Source organism: Biomphalaria glabrata, chromosome 6, assembly GCF_947242115.1.
Source record: "Biomphalaria glabrata chromosome 6, xgBioGlab47.1, whole genome shotgun sequence".
In the NCBI taxonomy this organism is placed as follows: domain Eukaryota; kingdom Metazoa; phylum Mollusca; class Gastropoda; family Planorbidae; genus Biomphalaria; species Biomphalaria glabrata.
Genome location: NC_074716.1, coordinates 518427 through 535235, shown reverse-complemented (window position 1 = coordinate 535235; position 16809 = coordinate 518427). Strand labels below are relative to the sequence as shown.

At 32.6% G+C, this 16809-nt stretch overlaps 1 long non-coding RNA gene across 3 annotated transcripts; it reads left to right on the top strand.

The window, feature by feature from the left end:
* The first annotated feature begins 213 nt into the window (after positions 1 to 213).
* LOC129926729 (uncharacterized) lies at positions 214 to 15812 on the top strand. Of its 3 annotated transcripts, none has more exons than XR_008778429.1 (12): positions 214 to 480; positions 1642 to 1752; positions 2016 to 2111; positions 2946 to 3068; positions 3347 to 3489; positions 4811 to 4873; positions 5025 to 5091; positions 5322 to 5427; positions 5553 to 5656; positions 6157 to 6227; positions 6427 to 6549; positions 14850 to 15812. It is a non-coding gene; the product is annotated as an uncharacterized LOC129926729 (long non-coding RNA). The 3 variants fall into 3 exon arrangements; XR_008778427.1 differs by having other exon boundaries at positions 215 to 480; positions 5533 to 5656; XR_008778428.1 differs by lacking the exon at positions 214 to 480 and adding an exon at positions 509 to 760 and having other exon boundaries at positions 5533 to 5656.
* Positions 15813 to 16809: the final 997 nt, after the last annotated feature.

The window sequence follows — 16809 nt, the reverse complement described above, 5'->3', positions numbered from 1 at the left end:
CATAGTGTGTACATCTGGAACCTGTCGTGAATTGTCCATAAAAATAACACTTGGTATATGATTGTCCTGCAGGACCAAGCCAGCTCAGACGTCGTTGTCTGAGGATTGTAAAGATATTTGGAAGACCAATTTTATCAAGTAACTTTATAAATGTTATAATATCATTAGTTCTTGGAAATCCTATACCGAACTGGGAGTCGAACACTTAGTGAGGTTGTGACTGAACGTCGCATGAGGTTTGAGGGACATGTTCTACGTCAAAATGAATTACGCACACCAAGAGTTGCGATAACATGGAAGCCAAAACAAGGAAAGCGCAAACAGAGACGTCCTCGTATTACCTGGCGACACACCTTCATGGAGGACCTCAGAACAGTGGACACCAGGTGGGAGGAGGCTTCAGACATTACCAGTGATAGATCATTATGGAGACAGCTTGCCGCCCAATGCGCCGAACGGCGCCGGAGGACCTATGTCTAAGTAAGTAAGCTCTTGATACCTAAACATCATCAGCAACTTACATCATTCAATAATTTTAGCTACATTTTATAACTTCAGCTATTAATGTTACTAAAATATAACATTATCAGCTATTGATGTAATTATATTGAAAGTTACCTACATCATGATATCAACAGTGATGTTATAATAATACAAGATACATCAGTATCTGGTCAGCATGAAAGAGAGATGAGTGCTGATGTTGGAAAGCCCAGCAATCACACATTTTATGCGCAGATTTTTCCTCAGTAATGGAGAGGTTAGTCCATATCAAATAGAGGGCAGTAGAGCTTCTCTATTCCATTTTTAAATGATTCTTGGCCTCCTTCAGTCATAAAGACAAAGGTTCATCTCATAGAACACTATTTCAACTTAACAGTTTTATTCCATAAATCCATGGTGTTGTTTTTTCACTCTGCTCTCTATGAAGCTTTTCAAAATCAACACCAATAGCATGGAGACAAAAAGCAAAAGCACAGGATAGACCCTCATGGAAAGCAAGCATAACAGAAATGACCTGGATCACAGTTGAATATGATGCAATGTCTAGTGATCAAAAATACCAAGCCTGTGACTGCAGATGTGTATCTAGGATTTAGGACTGGCCTCTTAAGGCACATGAGTAGTTGCAAAGGGAAAAGATCATCTATTGAGATGTTAAAGGATGTAGACAGACAAGCTTCATCCACAACAATATTTCTTGCAACTTATAACATTTTTATCTTGCATATCTTTGTCACACTTATTATAAGATTACTCTCTAAACCACAATAGTACAAGTTGCCTTATTTACAATACTGTTTGCTTACTGTCAGAATACTAAAAATAGCCATCTATGTTGTAATATCACTAGCTATTGATAACTTATTATCCATGGTTAGATACCAACTTCATTATTTAAATAAGTACCTTCTATTCATTATACTCATTAAAATAGAGAGGCAGGATAATATTTAAAGAGTTAAAAAAAATGAACATTTTCTGGGATTTTTGAAAGTTATTAGGAAAAAAAATTACATACTACACATTTTCAGTGTCAGAACACTAAAGTCTGCAGAAACTGAAGTAAATCCTTTTTGTTTCAACTTACCTGTTTTATGCCATAAGCCATAAATCCATTTTTTTTTCACTCTGCGCTAGAATGTTGAGTCAGATATTGAAGCCAGAGCTTTGTATCTAAGTCAAAGACCACTAGTATTTGACAGTGTTTACAGAGGACAAGATGTCCCAGCTCAGTCCAAAATTCATAAAGTAAGTATAAATATTTATTAAATTATAAAAAAATTTTATGTATAGAATTAAAAAAGCAAAGGGTTTACAATAGGTCTAGTGCAAGATACATTCTAGGATAACAAATCTATATACCAGTGATTATAGGCATGAAGAAAGTCAGTATACCATTGTTCTTAGAGGAAAACTTTAAAGACCAGCTCCTACAAGAAATAATATTTGCTACTTTGTCAAAATATGTTTAAAAAGAAAATTTGTTTACAATTTCTTTCTGTTCTAATTAGGACTGTGTCTCAGCGAAGCATAAAAGTTGGTCTTGGATTCAAAACGTCAATGAATGTTTAGGCATTTATAGTGAAAATACTGCTAACTATCATCAGGTAAATATTATTCCTTTTCCTTTGTGAAATTTTGTGTATTAGAAATTGCTAGCTAGAATCAAAAGTTATTGATTCTCAGTAAATAATTGTGTAGTAAATTTTCACCCAGCCAACATAGATTAAAAATATATAGAACCAGAGAAAAAGAAAAAAAATATGGTAAAAGAAACATTTAAAATGCAATATTATGAAATGAGCTGGGCTCAAAACTGGTCATTGGAAAATGCAGAAAACTAAAGTGAAATCTAATTAGAAGCAGTAGACCAAGTGAAACATTATTACAAGAAGTAAATGAAACTGACACTAAAGTTTGAGTAGTTAACCAAAGTGTCAATAGCTGTAGAAGTGGACAACCAGATGACAGTTTAATACAGGCAGAAAACCAAAATTGCATGCCAATTTTAATACTAAATCAAACATCTCAGTACAATCAGTAAGACATGCATGAAACCAGGTCTATGTCTACAATAATTGCATCTTAATTGTACCAAGATGCTCTGATATTTTGACCATGATGTTCTTATAGATGTAGTATAATGATAAGACATTTCTATTCTAATGTTCTGTAAGTTCTACCATGATGTTCTGATAGAAGTACCTTAATGATTAGGCATTTCTATTCTAATGTTCTGAATGTTGTACCATGATGTTCTGATAGAAATACCTTAATGATTAGGCATTTCTATTCTAATGCTCTGAATGGTGTACCATGATGTTCTGATAGAAGTACCTTAATGATTAGACATTTCTACTCTAATGTTCTGAATGTTCTACCGTGATGTTCTGATAGAAGTACCTTAATGATTAGACTTTTCTATTCTAATGTTCTCAAAGTTCTACCATGATGTTTGCCACCTGGAAGAAGACATGCTTTCATTCTTGCTTTGGATGGACAGTTCAACAGTCAGAGCTCAAGTCAAGACTCAAGATCCTGATGTCATGTTAAAACATTTCAGAGTAAGATTATTTATCATTCAGCTTTGTTTAGATTTAGATTATATATCATAATCAAAACACAATTTTTTTTTTCATATTGTAGTTCAAGATTATGTCCTTTTTTTAATTACTTTTTTTTATATTCAGAGCAACATATTTCATGTTAAGATTACTCTTTAGCAAAATTGTACAGGTTTTTTACAGCACTAGAGAAGGTTTAATAAATATAAAGAAAGAAAGTGTCAGATGCTGATGCACAAATAGGAAAATAATTCTTTTGCTAATAATTTTTTTTTCAGTTAATAAACAATTGTTGGACTATCAGGGCTAGTTAGATCTTCTCACAGAGCGAAGTTGAGATATTCACCCAGTTCATCACCGCCAAAAACTGCCAGAATGGCATTTGAAGGCTAGAGCTCTTGTCCAATATCAGCACAAACATGTGAGTTTGCCATGGGACTTTTTCATTCAGTTTCCTTGTATGAATCTTTATTATTCTGGAGGAGAACCAAATTGTCAAAGTTGCATCTATAATTGTTCTGTATAGCTGTGTCTATAAACTAAAGCCAGTTATCATCATTGAATTGTTTAGACGATTTTTTCAATGGTTAACCAGATAGTTGCTAATATCAACCTGATCTTGTACAATGAAAATTCTACAGCTACAAAGGACTTGTTTGAAGTCTTATGACCTTTGATGCACTTAAACTGTTAAATGGCACAAGAGTGATCAAAGCTAGGGCCAATTATGTCTTTGTCATTTATCTTTTGTACATTCTTTGAAGTTCTACAAGAAATTCCTTGTTAGCAGCATTATCAGCCATTCCCTAAAAGACACAATGATTTAGCCACTGTTCAAAGATTTATTTTCATGTGTTAAACACATTTTTTTCTTTGTAGTAATACACTTTTATTATAAGATAAGATAATTTTATTGATCCAATCAAATGGAAATTCAGTTTGACTACAGTTGACAACATCAGCGTAACTACTGTACAATAACATTATAGATGAAAAATTCGAACAACATTCACACACGAAACACAGCGCTTTATAAATTTGACTTCTATGTACTTCTCGATGACGACAGCTGATCTTGTAACACTCCGACCGAAAGTGGGATAAAGGAATTTTTAAATCTTTCTGTTTTAGTCCTAATGGAAATGAGATGACCACTTCGTTCAGATCTTATGTAACAGGGGTTTAATGGGTGCAGGTTGTCCTTATTTCTTCATTCCCAATTAAAAGTCAGTCTGTTTTTGAAACAAAAATAAAAATATTATTCTCATTTAAACATACAACTGTTGTTATCAAAGATCTTGTTCTTTTTCATCATTCCAAATTGAGTTTCCTTGATTTTAAATTATCAGACAAAGTTAGGTGCAATAATTGTCTTGTTCCTGTTTGTTCATGAAATAGTTGGGAGCTTATCCATATATCTTGTGTTAGGACTTGTCCCTGGTCCATGTGTACCAACATCATATCATAGTCACAGTTTTAAAATGCTTGAAATAAAGTTCATCCAAAGACCAAAATAATAAATAACCAGACAATATTTAAATTTGGAAAGCCTCATAAGGAATTGTGTGAAATGAAATATCTTAATTGTAATATAAAAAAAAATGTTCCAAAAAGGTTTGATGTCACTTAGATCCCATGGTACCAGAGCAGGTTTAATTAATGATTAGTGGTAGCTAAGTCTTATTAATGTGGTTGTATTTGTTGGGATTAATAGTAAAGATTTTTGTTTCTTATACATTCAGGTGTCATTAGCAAAAGGGGACTTTGTCAAGATTTTGGAAAATTTTGATGCTGAAAGATGGAAGGTAATTTTTGTAATTTTTTTCAGTATAAATCTAATTCATTAGCGATTAAGTATCAATATAGTCTTCTTATAAATATAACAGCCTAAGTGAAATCTTGGCCTAAACTGTTAATACTATCTCATCTTCTGTGTGTTTCATATCAAAATTTTAGATGGAATAGAAAGTGAAGTCCCTGCTATTGTGTTGGTCATTCCTTCCTGCTTCCAACAGATTGATAAGTAAGTGGATGAATGTTTACATGTTAGTGAAATTAAAACTAGTTGTAAAGTAGGTCAAGCTACAAAATGATTTTTAATTCTATCCACAAACCTAAATCCTTTGTGAAGTAGCTCTAAAATCTCTTATTATTAAAGATTCACACACTTTCATTGAAATACTGTCTATTGATTAGTATGCACTTTCAATGAAGTCATTTTCTAATCTTTTGTTTTGTCTTTGTTGATTTTAGATTAAGAGAACAAATCAAGGTCAATAGTTCTATTGCTGCTAAAAGATTAAGGTCACATTTGATCCAGTTTTTAAGTGCTGCTATTTCCCAGACACAGTCCAAAGATGTAAGTACACAGTTGGAATAGGGAGTTGTTTCTTTATTATTCATCTTTGTTTTATTTCTGTATGTGGTAAAAGCTCATAAAATAGTATTTTGTTATTATTCATAGTTATGTTTTTCCTGCTGAAGATGATGAATGAGGCAGCAGACATCTTGAAAGGAGCTGATTTCAAGTTCCTTCAACACTCTTTTCATTTTATTTAGGAAGAAGCTCATCAGTCACTTCAAACCAGGTAGAATAAGCAGTAATGTTTGTACTGTAGATATTAGGAATTAGTGTTGCAAACAGAAAGAGATTAATTTTTTCCTTCTCATGATTAAACTATTCTTACCATAATAATAATAATGTTTTAATCTGTGAGGAAATGTGTTTTACATATGTTTACTGTATATTGGAGTGGGGGCAGGGCTGGGCGGGGAATGTGGTCATTGACAGAGCATGTCAAACACAGAGTATAGAATCTTGAATGAGTTCTTTAATTGTGGTCTTAGTTTTTGAGATCTTAAATAACAGACTGCACAAAACAAATGCCATGGGTGCATGGAACAGCTTGCACTAATTTGAAAATGTGTTATGAATACAGTTTAAATCAGTAATGAACAACTATATTTCCATGTACATATGTTGTTTTTTTTTAAGAATTATTTGAAAAATAAAAATTAAGTTGTTACTAAGTCCATATATCCAAAATTAATTTGACTTGATCTCTAACACAAATTTGTTCTTATTTAGGTGATGATGGAGTCATAAACAGTAGGATACAGAGGTGAAACAAAACTGGAGCTTTAGTTTGTTTGTTTGTAGTAAGTCATTTTTCTTTTTTTGAAGTCATTTCGTTGGGACAAATCAACTAATTTGTTTGATTTTTTTTTTTTAAGAAAAGGTTAGTTTTTGAGTTTTGTCAACACAAGTCAGTTACTTTAAAGCTGTAATTCTCTCTACTGTACAACTGTAATTCTGGATTAAGGCATGCAATAAAATTTTGGGTTATTTCTTGTCTAGGAACTTGGCATCTACTCCAGACATTATTCTGAAGAACACTCAAGTAAAAGAAAAGAAGAAATGTTAAAGGTTAAGGACTTGGGCTCCAATCATACTTACACTTCAAAAGCTTTAATTTGAAAGGTCAGTACTTAGTGATGGGAACTAAACTAAATTTAAAAAGTTAAACTAAAACTAAGTTTTAACTAACAAAAAGTAGTTAAACTAAAAGTTTATTATGAATTTCAAAATGTAGTTAAACTAAACTAAAGAAGATTAATCATACCATACAAACCTTTTCATAACTTTGGGGGGGGGGGATCTAGACCTATCTAAAATCATTCGACTCTATGCCTGGGGCTTGAACTAATTCTTTTAACATTGTAGAGCATAATAAAATCAGTATTGAGGAAGATGATTCTTACATAAACGTTAATGCACAATAAAATTTTTAAAAAAAGATGTCTAAATAAATATGTGTGCTTGTATATTTGCCTTGAATTAAAACCTTTACCTGGTACTTTTACAAAAAAAATTATATTAACTTATTATTATACCGGTAAAGTTTAAAATCTCATTAAATAACAGATTTAGAATTTCAGATTTAGATCTAGTAACGAAAGATATAGAAACAAAATTTTGGAGTGTTATTTTCTTGTCTGACCACTCAAAAACACTATTGCATAACCGTTAAAAGTGTGCATAGAAAAAAACACGGGGTAGTCTTGTCACTGTGGGCCGCACACTGCAGTACACTAAGCCTACATGTGTCTATGTCTATCTGATCAGGTTGTCAAAATCACTGTCTGTTTACTTTTTGGGCAGGAAGGGTGTGTACAAATTTCAGTGTAAAGATAGATCTACGAACATTCTTGACTAAACATGGGCCAGTGTGTTATTTTCTTGTTTGACCACTCAACATTAAGCAAACACAATTGCATAACGTGCAATGAAAAAAAAAACCCAGGGTAGTCTTGTAGTATCATTGACTACACATGTACATTACACTAGGCCTACAGGCTGTTAAAATCAGTCAGACACAGTCTATTTACTTTTTGGTCTGGGAGGGTATGGATTAGGATGTTGTTTTTTTCTAGAGTTCATTATGCTAATGCTTTTAGATCTATAATTGAGACATAGATCTCAATAATAAGTCTTAAGACTAGAATCTATTATATGTCTCTGCTTCATCAAAGGATTAAGCTATAAAAAGGTTGTACTTGATGTTCCTGCAGTTAATAAATTATTGCTTGCAGAAAATGAATTGACTAAAACTACTAAATATTTACCTAACTTCCTAATCAGATTTCCACTATAAACAGACATTAAACACCAGAACATGATTTTAGAAAAAACTCGGAACAACTCTATTCATAATATTGCATAAAAGCTTTTGGTAAACAAATGTTTAGCAACATTTAATACTACTGCTAGTTTCAAGTGCAGATATTGACTCACGGGTAACTTCTACTTTACCCTCTTCAAATGCAGACTGACAAAATAGTTGTTAACTGCATCACTCTTTGATAATCAAATGTTGTTGATATCACAAGACCAGAAAACTGGGATGTGCTTTTCAACTGCTACTACATGTTGAAAATTCTACAAATTTTAATTAAACATTTTAGTTTGTAACTAAAAAAAAAAATATGATTATAACTAAACTATTTTTTTCTAGTTAAACTTTGGCCTTAATTAATTTGTTTTAGTTAAACTAAAAGTTTCTAGCTTTTTAATTAACTCTTGCACAGTGATATATAATGTCTGATTAGATTTAAGTAGATCTAGATATAGATAGATCTAGATCTAATGAGACTAATAAAAGTCCAACTACAAGTCTAGATTTATCTAGAGTTCTAATCTAGATTCTTGATCAAGAAAATATCATCTAATGAGTGATTTATAGTAGATAAATCTTTACTAGGAATTACTAGTGTCTAGAAAATCTAGGTTTAGTCCTACATTATACATACATTATTTAAAGAATATAATAAATATAATTAATTCTACATTATTTTAAAAAATTTAGCGACATCTTTTTAAAGTCGCTGCAACAGGCCAGTTAAAAAAACGCTGGTGGACAAAATTTCCTAAAATGTTTTCAAAGTCTGTTCCCATCACTGATTGAAGTTAATGTTAAACTATTGGTAGAGTTAGTGAGACAAAAAATTCAAGTTCAAAAATGGAGGCATGTGTTTGTGCGTGCTAAATAAAAACTTGAATGTAATAGCCACTAACTATCAGAAAAAAAATTTTATTCTTCTTCTTGAAACTGTCAGTTAGAGTTGAGCCTTCGGCTATTTGGAACTCTAGGCCAGCAAAAGTGAACAAGAGCTCTCTCTCACTGGCCTGAATGAGAACAGTGTACACTGTTCTGTCTGGCGGGTGGGTCAGACTCACGGCAAGAGGCCGCGTACACTAAGACCCCCCCCCCCCCCCCCCATTTTCCTTTTCTATACCAGGCTAACCATGCGGGACACGCCATTTATGTAACAGCCCCTTGAGGAACAGCGCCTGGATTGTGACAAGGTTGTGGGAGCTTTTTTACAACTCTGCGCAATGCAAGAGGATGCTCTCGCACCCCCTTAGGCACCCCCACGGGAGTCTTGTTTTGCTACCCTTTAACCTCGTTTCCTCCTACGATCGTTTCCACCCGGGCACCACTATGAGGCAGGGTATCATGCCCGGGAAAAAAATTTCTATCAAATGATGATTAATTTATATGTCAAGATAAATGTCAAGATTTTTTAACCACTTATTAATCTGCGTGTCATGTGTTTATCACAAATACCAACTATCTTTATTTTCCAACAAAGGAACCAAGGCCTTCTGAAAATCCTATTTTGAAAATTGTTTTATTTGGATTCATGTCAAAATATTTAAAAGATCCATTTTGTATAATTTAAATAATAATTGTGAAATTCAACTTGATATAGCCTAGATTTTAGTCCTACTCATAATATTCTGTATGTATAAATGATTATTTTTTCAATGAGGTTTATAGGCATATTAGTCAAATATTGGATATGTAGCATTAAACAATATAAAATTTGTTTATAGTAGGGGTGCACTGGATAGTACTTTTTTATATCCGGCCGGAGCCGAATACCTAAGTGTCTTGTAAATAGCTTGTATTGCTGAGCATTTTACGAAACTGTTAATAACATACCTATATTTGTTTGTTTTTTTCTCCTTTTATATACCTTATTGTTTTAAACTCTGTTACTGATTGATTTATAAAAGATTAACAGTATAAACAAAAATTAATCTGTGTAGCATGAGCGTGTCTGTATGTATGTACAAGGCCACCAACTATAAAGGCTGTGTGTTGGAGGGTCAATGTAAAATATGTTAGTAAATATTTAACTAGTTACTAATGTAAATCTCTCATCTGGCTTGTATGGTGGTTGGATGTATGTGTTCAAGAATTTCTGACCAACAACTTGTAATTTTAAGTCCAAAGACTGCTTCTGGATTCAAGGGCATAATACTGATAGCTGTTAGTTAATAGTTGGAATCTGAAGCGTTGTAGGTCATATATTTATTAATCCATTTGCGGCAAACGATATTTTATTAACAGCAGGAACATCTATTATACCTACTCATAGCCAGAGCCTTAAATGTTGCAAAACATAGATTTAATTGTAGTCTGTAGGCCTTTTATTGATATCTATGTTTAGATCTACTGTTATATAGATCTAAGAGAATTAGAGGAATCTAAGAGGAACAGAAACTTGGCTGCATCCTGAAATTTATAATGCAGAAATTTTCAATAGTAATTATGAAATTTTTAGAAAAGATAGGGCTGATAATCATGGAGGAGTTCTTTTAGCAATAAAAAACACTCTTATAGCAGAAGAAATTACCTTACCTAACTCAAAAAATGTAGAATCAACATTTTGTAAAATTAATACCACCTCAACATCCCTAATAATAGGCAGCATTTACAGACCACCAAATTCTAGTTTAGAATACATGCAGGAACTATGTAATCAGATTACTACACTTAAAGAGACAAATAAAAATGCAGTTTTTTGGATTATGGGTGATTTCAACCTACCTGATATAAATTGGAAAACACTAACCATAGATAAACACCAAAACCTTAAGGACATAAATGAGCTTTTCATAGAAACTTTACACAACCTAAGTTTAGATCAAATCATTAAAAAGCCAACTAGATTAACCCTTTAGACGCGTGTGGTATCTGTTTAACCCTTTAGACGCGTGTGGTATCTGTTTAACCCTTTAGACGCGTGTGGTATCTGTTTAACCTTTAGACGTGTGTGGTATCTGTTTAACCCTTTAGACGCGTGTGGTATCTGTTTAACCCTTTAGACGCGTGTGGTATCTGTTTAACCCTTTAGACGCGTGTGGTATCTGTTTAACCCTTTAGACGCGTGTGGTATTTGTATTTGTATTTTGGGTTTTTTTGGCACATCGGCACAATTTAGGCCATGTCGTGCCCGTAATCCCTCAAGGGTTATTCTCCCTTCGTATCACAAGAGCTAAATTTATACCGTAGAATTTTAATTCCATTTTGTAAGCACTCTTGTAAAAGAGCTCAGCACTTTAAGGGTTAAACAACACATTAGATCTCTTCTTAACCAACAGACCTGGATTAGTAGTTGATTATGAAATTATCCCTGGTCTATCAGACCATGAGATCATAAAAATACACAGTCAGATAAAAGCAGTAGCCAATACAAAACTCAAAAGAAAAATCTTACTCTGGAATAAATGTAACCTAACACAACTACACCAAGCTGCACTAAACTTTCAACAAACATTCTTATTAGAAAAAGACATTAACCAACCAGTCGATGACCTCTGGAATTTCATTAAAAACCATCTTAAAAGCATAATAGAAAATCATATACCAACTAAATACACATCAAACAAAATAAATAAATGCTGGTTTAATAATAGACTAAAGAAGCTTTGTAAACAGAAGGAAAACCTCTATAGAAAATTTAAAGAAACTAATGCAGAAAGAGTTTACAAAAAGTATATAAAAATTAAACACTTAACCCAAAAAGTAAGCAGACAGCTGCAGAGTGAATACATAAACAATGTAATATCTAAAGATAACAACAAAAACCTATGGTCATACATTAAGTCTAAGAAAATGGAAACAACAGGCGTAGCGCCATTAAAAGATGAACATAACATAATACATAATGATAATGAAACTAAAGCAAACATTCTAAACAAATACTTTGCATCAGCATTCTCAGCCCCAGGAGACAAAGACATATTACTGAATTTGAACCAAGTAGACAACATAGAAGATATAGTAGTACAAGAAAATGGAATTCAGAAACTATTAGCCAACACCAAACCAAATAAAGCTTCTGGACCTGATGGTATTCCAGCTAGATTACTCAAAGAACTAAGTAATGAGCTAGCCCCAGTGTTCAAAATACTCTTTCAGGCTTCACTTAACCAGGGCAGAGTACCAAAGGACTGGAAAGAAGCTAATGTCACCCCCCTATTTAAAAAAGGAGAAAAATCTGACCCAGGGAACTACAGACCAGTATCACTTACCAGCATCACATGTAAAATCCTAGAACACATAATATGTAGCAACATCATAAACCACTTAGACAAACATAATGTCCTCACACCATACCAACATGGCTTTAGGAAATATAGATCATGTGAAACACAACTAATAGGACTAATTGATGATTTTTCAAAAGGTTTAGATAATAGTGAACAAATAGATGCTATCTTACTAGATTTTTCTAAGGCTTTTGACAAAGTTCACCACCATAGTTTGCTTAAAAAATTAAAATATTTCGGCATTAATGGTCCACTGCATCAGTGGATTAAAGACTTTCTGATAGGGAGAGAACAAACTGTAATAATAAATGGCTCTAAATCAACACCGATAACAGTAAACTCAGGTGTACCTCAAGGTACAGTCTTGGGTCCACTACTATTTTTAATTTACATAAATGATTTACCAAATTGCATTAGTTCAGGAACAAAAGTCAGATTATTTGCAGACGATTGCATAATATATAGAACAATAAAAACAACACAAGACACAGATATTTTACAAAGAGAATTAGATGAATTACAGAAATGGGAATCAAATTGGAGCATGTCTTTCCACCCAGAAAAATGTCAGTTGTTAAGAGTAACAAAAAAACTAAAACAAATTAATTCCACTTATCTTATTCATGGCAAACCAGTATCACAGACTAAAAACGCAAAATACCTAGGTGTTATAATAAATGAAAAACTATCATGGAATCCACATATTGATGAAACTACAAAAAAATCAAACAAAGCATTAGGATTTATTAAAAGAAATTTCTATAAATCAAATAAGAACATAAAACTAAAATGTTACTTAACCTTGGTTAGGCCAATAATAGAATATGCATCCTCCGTTTGGGACCCCTCAACTCAAGAAAACATTAAGAAACTGGAACAGACACAAAATAGAGCAGTGAGATTCATAACAAACGAATATTCACATTTGACTAGAATAACACCTTTAGTAAAATCACTAAATTTAGAAAGCCTTCAGGACAGAAGGCTCAAAAGTAAAGTAGCAATCATACATAAAACACTGAACCATAATCTTCAAATACAAAAACAAAATTTAATAAAATACTCTGAAAGACACAAAGATAAAGGCACATTCCTCGTCCCATATGCTAGGACAAATTTGTACAAATACTCCTTCTTCCCTAGTGCTATTAGAGCATGGAATGGGTTGCCTGAGCTAGCCAGGAAAACCAGTGACTTGGCAGAATTTAAGTCATTGGTTAATATGCATGACTAAATGCATGACGCGTAGGACGTAATCATCTTCTTTTTTGAAGTAACGTCTGTATTATATAAGATAAGATAATTAGGAAAACCAAAAAAAACAAAAACATATTTGTTTTATTTTATTGTGCAACGAACGTTTGTTCAGCGCCCTAAATGACATTTCTCTCCAAGTAAACAAACTTAGTCTCATCATCTAGTTACCTCTAGACAGTGTCAATATTTCTCAACAATCTGCGTTAATCCATTCTGGCTTAAGAATGGTCAATGTCTATCAATACATTGTCATGGATTAAACAAATAAGAAGTTGAGCATGTTGAGTCTCTTGAGCCCTCCCTTAAAAGATACCCCTGGTCAGTGTCTGTTTGGCTTGTAGTCCAGCCTCCTAATTGAGACTTAAAGTAAACAAACTTATTGTCCCGGCCAAAAGTATAAAAGGTGTGGCATGTGGTCCAGACCCTTGATTGACAACCTATCTCATAATAAACAAACTCATACCAGATTAACCTTATAAAGATTTGGCTTGTAGTCCCACCCCTAATAAAAATTCTTCTCCAAGTAAACAAACTCAGTTCCCTCATAAGATGTGACCTCTGGAAAGTGTCAACACGTTGACATCTGGCTTGATGTGGTAAGCTGCCTATCTGTGAACTCAATGTTATGGACTATACAAACAAAAAGAGGTGGGGGTTGCTCATCTCTACCTCTGGAGATATACCCGCACATCTAGACAGATTATCAGCGTGGCGTAGTTAAGGAATATTACATGTTTACTAGACCACTCAAAAGTCAAGACAAGCTTTTAAAATGTGCATGACATCGTTGCTATGTATGTAATGCGAATTTATAATGTAAAGTCTTATTTCTATTTAGATTAACACGCCTTGTCTTTGTACTAAAAAAATATTTGGTGCATATTCATAGTTTTTAGTTTTAAAAACAGATTTTTTTATTTGAAACAAAAAAGTTAATGTATTTCAGAACTGACATTATTGAATCATGTCCACTTTATGAGTATTGGTTTATTTTTATTAACATGGAGATTTAGTTTAAACTTCTTGTTGGACATCGTTTATCAGCATCGACTACCTTTATATTGTTTGCCTTTCGCCTGTGTTGTTTCGATATTTAAGTGTTACCTCCGTTTGGCGTATCTGGAAAACACTTAGCACGGAGGCGCATAACAATATTCATAGAAATACAGGTGTAGCTTTTACTATCCGGTAGTGATATCCAACCGGAGCTGGATAGTGAAAAAGTGCAGAATATTCAGCAGAAGCCAGAGCCGGAGCAACTATCCGGTGCACCCCTAGTTTATAGGCATATACATCAAATAATATTCTATCTGCATGATGACTGGGTTAAGTTTAGGGATTTGGTTAGGTGAACCCCATGACAAAAGTCAAGGAACAGATGATATATAATATATACAGTTAAGCATTCTGTATTTAAAAGATCTCTAACATAAAAAGTTACTCACTAAAACAACTTAAATTTCCTTACTAAGTCATTGCAGTGTGTTAAATTAGTCTTTCTGATTTCATGATTAGCCATGTAAGCTGTCCATTTCACACACTAGAAAATGATTTTTTAAATATATTTAGTTACTTAACTTTATTTTTGATATTAATACAATAAACATTCTTTTATTTTACAGGTCTTATATTTTTGTGGAAATAAATTTTACTAGTGGAGTTTTTGTAGCTGCCAGAGTGGATCAAGGTGGATGTGATATCTATTTATAAACATGTATACCAGTATATTGTAATCAGTGATTTTCATTTTTTGGTAACAGTTTGTTTCCATTTAGATTGCAGTCTTTCTTATGTGAAAACAAGATGTCTGCATAATCTTAGAGGACATTTTTAAACTCATTTAAATTTATTAGATGAAATATTTATAAAACATACAATGTAAATTGTTTTGTAAAATGATTATACATTTGAGTTCATAAAAATGTGTAATTTTTTAATGGCATCATGTTTCTGCTTATCTGTATCTGATACTGATGATGTGTTTTCTAAATCTATTACTGCTTCACCATTGAGGAAAAACTGCACATGTTTAAACCCATATCTGAAGTAACTTTCCAGAAAAAAAAAAGATGTATGTTGGACAGTGTCCAAAATTTCAAATCATTTCCTTCAAAATGTTATCAATTTCCTCCATAACTTCATAACATTATTGAATTTTTTCCTTCAGAACACAATTGTAAATTATCTTTTTTTTTTTTTTTTTTTGTTAAACCACAATGAGAGTCTAATAACTAATAGTCTAGCAAACAATTACTTATAATTTGCCTTATTATTATACAATATTAAGATTTACTTCTGCAGGGATGAAAAACTTTTTTTAAAATACAATAGACATGTATAATAATAAAGTACATTCACACCTGACTCACTCATAATTTACATGTGAAAAGTTTATATCAGATTGTTTCTATTTAATGATTTGATTGCCATCAGTGTCTTGTATCTCTTTTGTGATGGTAAAGTCACAAAATGTAGGAAACCCCACTGTGTTTGGTCCAGTATGTGGGTTATTATATGTAAGTCTATTGTATTTTCTATATTATTTTACAAATGTAAAAAAAATAAAAAGAAATTGTTACACTGTTGATGTTTTTAAACTAACATTTTTATTTATTTATGCTTACATATCTGTTGTGTTTTAGTTTGTTCATAAATATAGATTCTTAATTTAAATTGTTTGTTTCCGCATTTATAAACCATGATCCTCTGTAAGCCTATCTTGACTCTTTTTTTTTTTTTAAGTTCCAGAAAACATTTATATTTTTTTTCTTGAAACCACTCTATGGAAGCCTCAATTTTAATTATATTAACTTTCATCATAAACATTGGATAGCTGCCTGGTTGTAATGTAGCGGTTTGCTACCATCTCAAGAAGAGCTTTTCCATGAAACATGCCTTTCCAAAACACTCACTATTCTTAAAGATAACCTTCACCCATTAAACCACTGTTACATAAGATCTGAATGAAGTGGTTGTCTCCTTTCCATTAGAACTAAAACAGAAAGATTTTAAAACTCCTTCATCTCACTGTCGGTCAGAGTGTTACAAGATCATCTATCATCATCGAGAAGTTCATAGAAGTCTAATTCATAAAGCGCTGGTTGTCTGTGTTTTGTGTGTGAATGTTGTTCGTATTTGCATCTATAATGTTATTGTTACAGTAGTTGTGCTGAGGTTGTCAATTGTTGTCAAACTGAATATCCATTTTCTGGACTGTCGATCAGAATTCTCAATGGTCCAGAGTTCATACTCTGGCAGTCTGCCCAATGACATCCCCGTCATCTTGCAGGAGGTTTGTACGTGGAATTATGTTATCCTGAAGGTACATCTGAAACATGTAAAGCAAACATTTCTTTAGTCTGGCACACAACTTGCACAAGCTTGGACATATGTCGAATACCAGAATAGTTTACTCTAAAGAAAAGTGTAAATATTTGAAATCCATAAATCTATATATGAAAGTCAAAACATGGACTCGCTCTTCTGTGATTCTCCTATTTAAAGATAATTTAAAATTTTACCCAGTTTTTCATTACCTCTTCCTTGGAATAAGTGATCACTTTTTGCAATCCATTTCTTTAC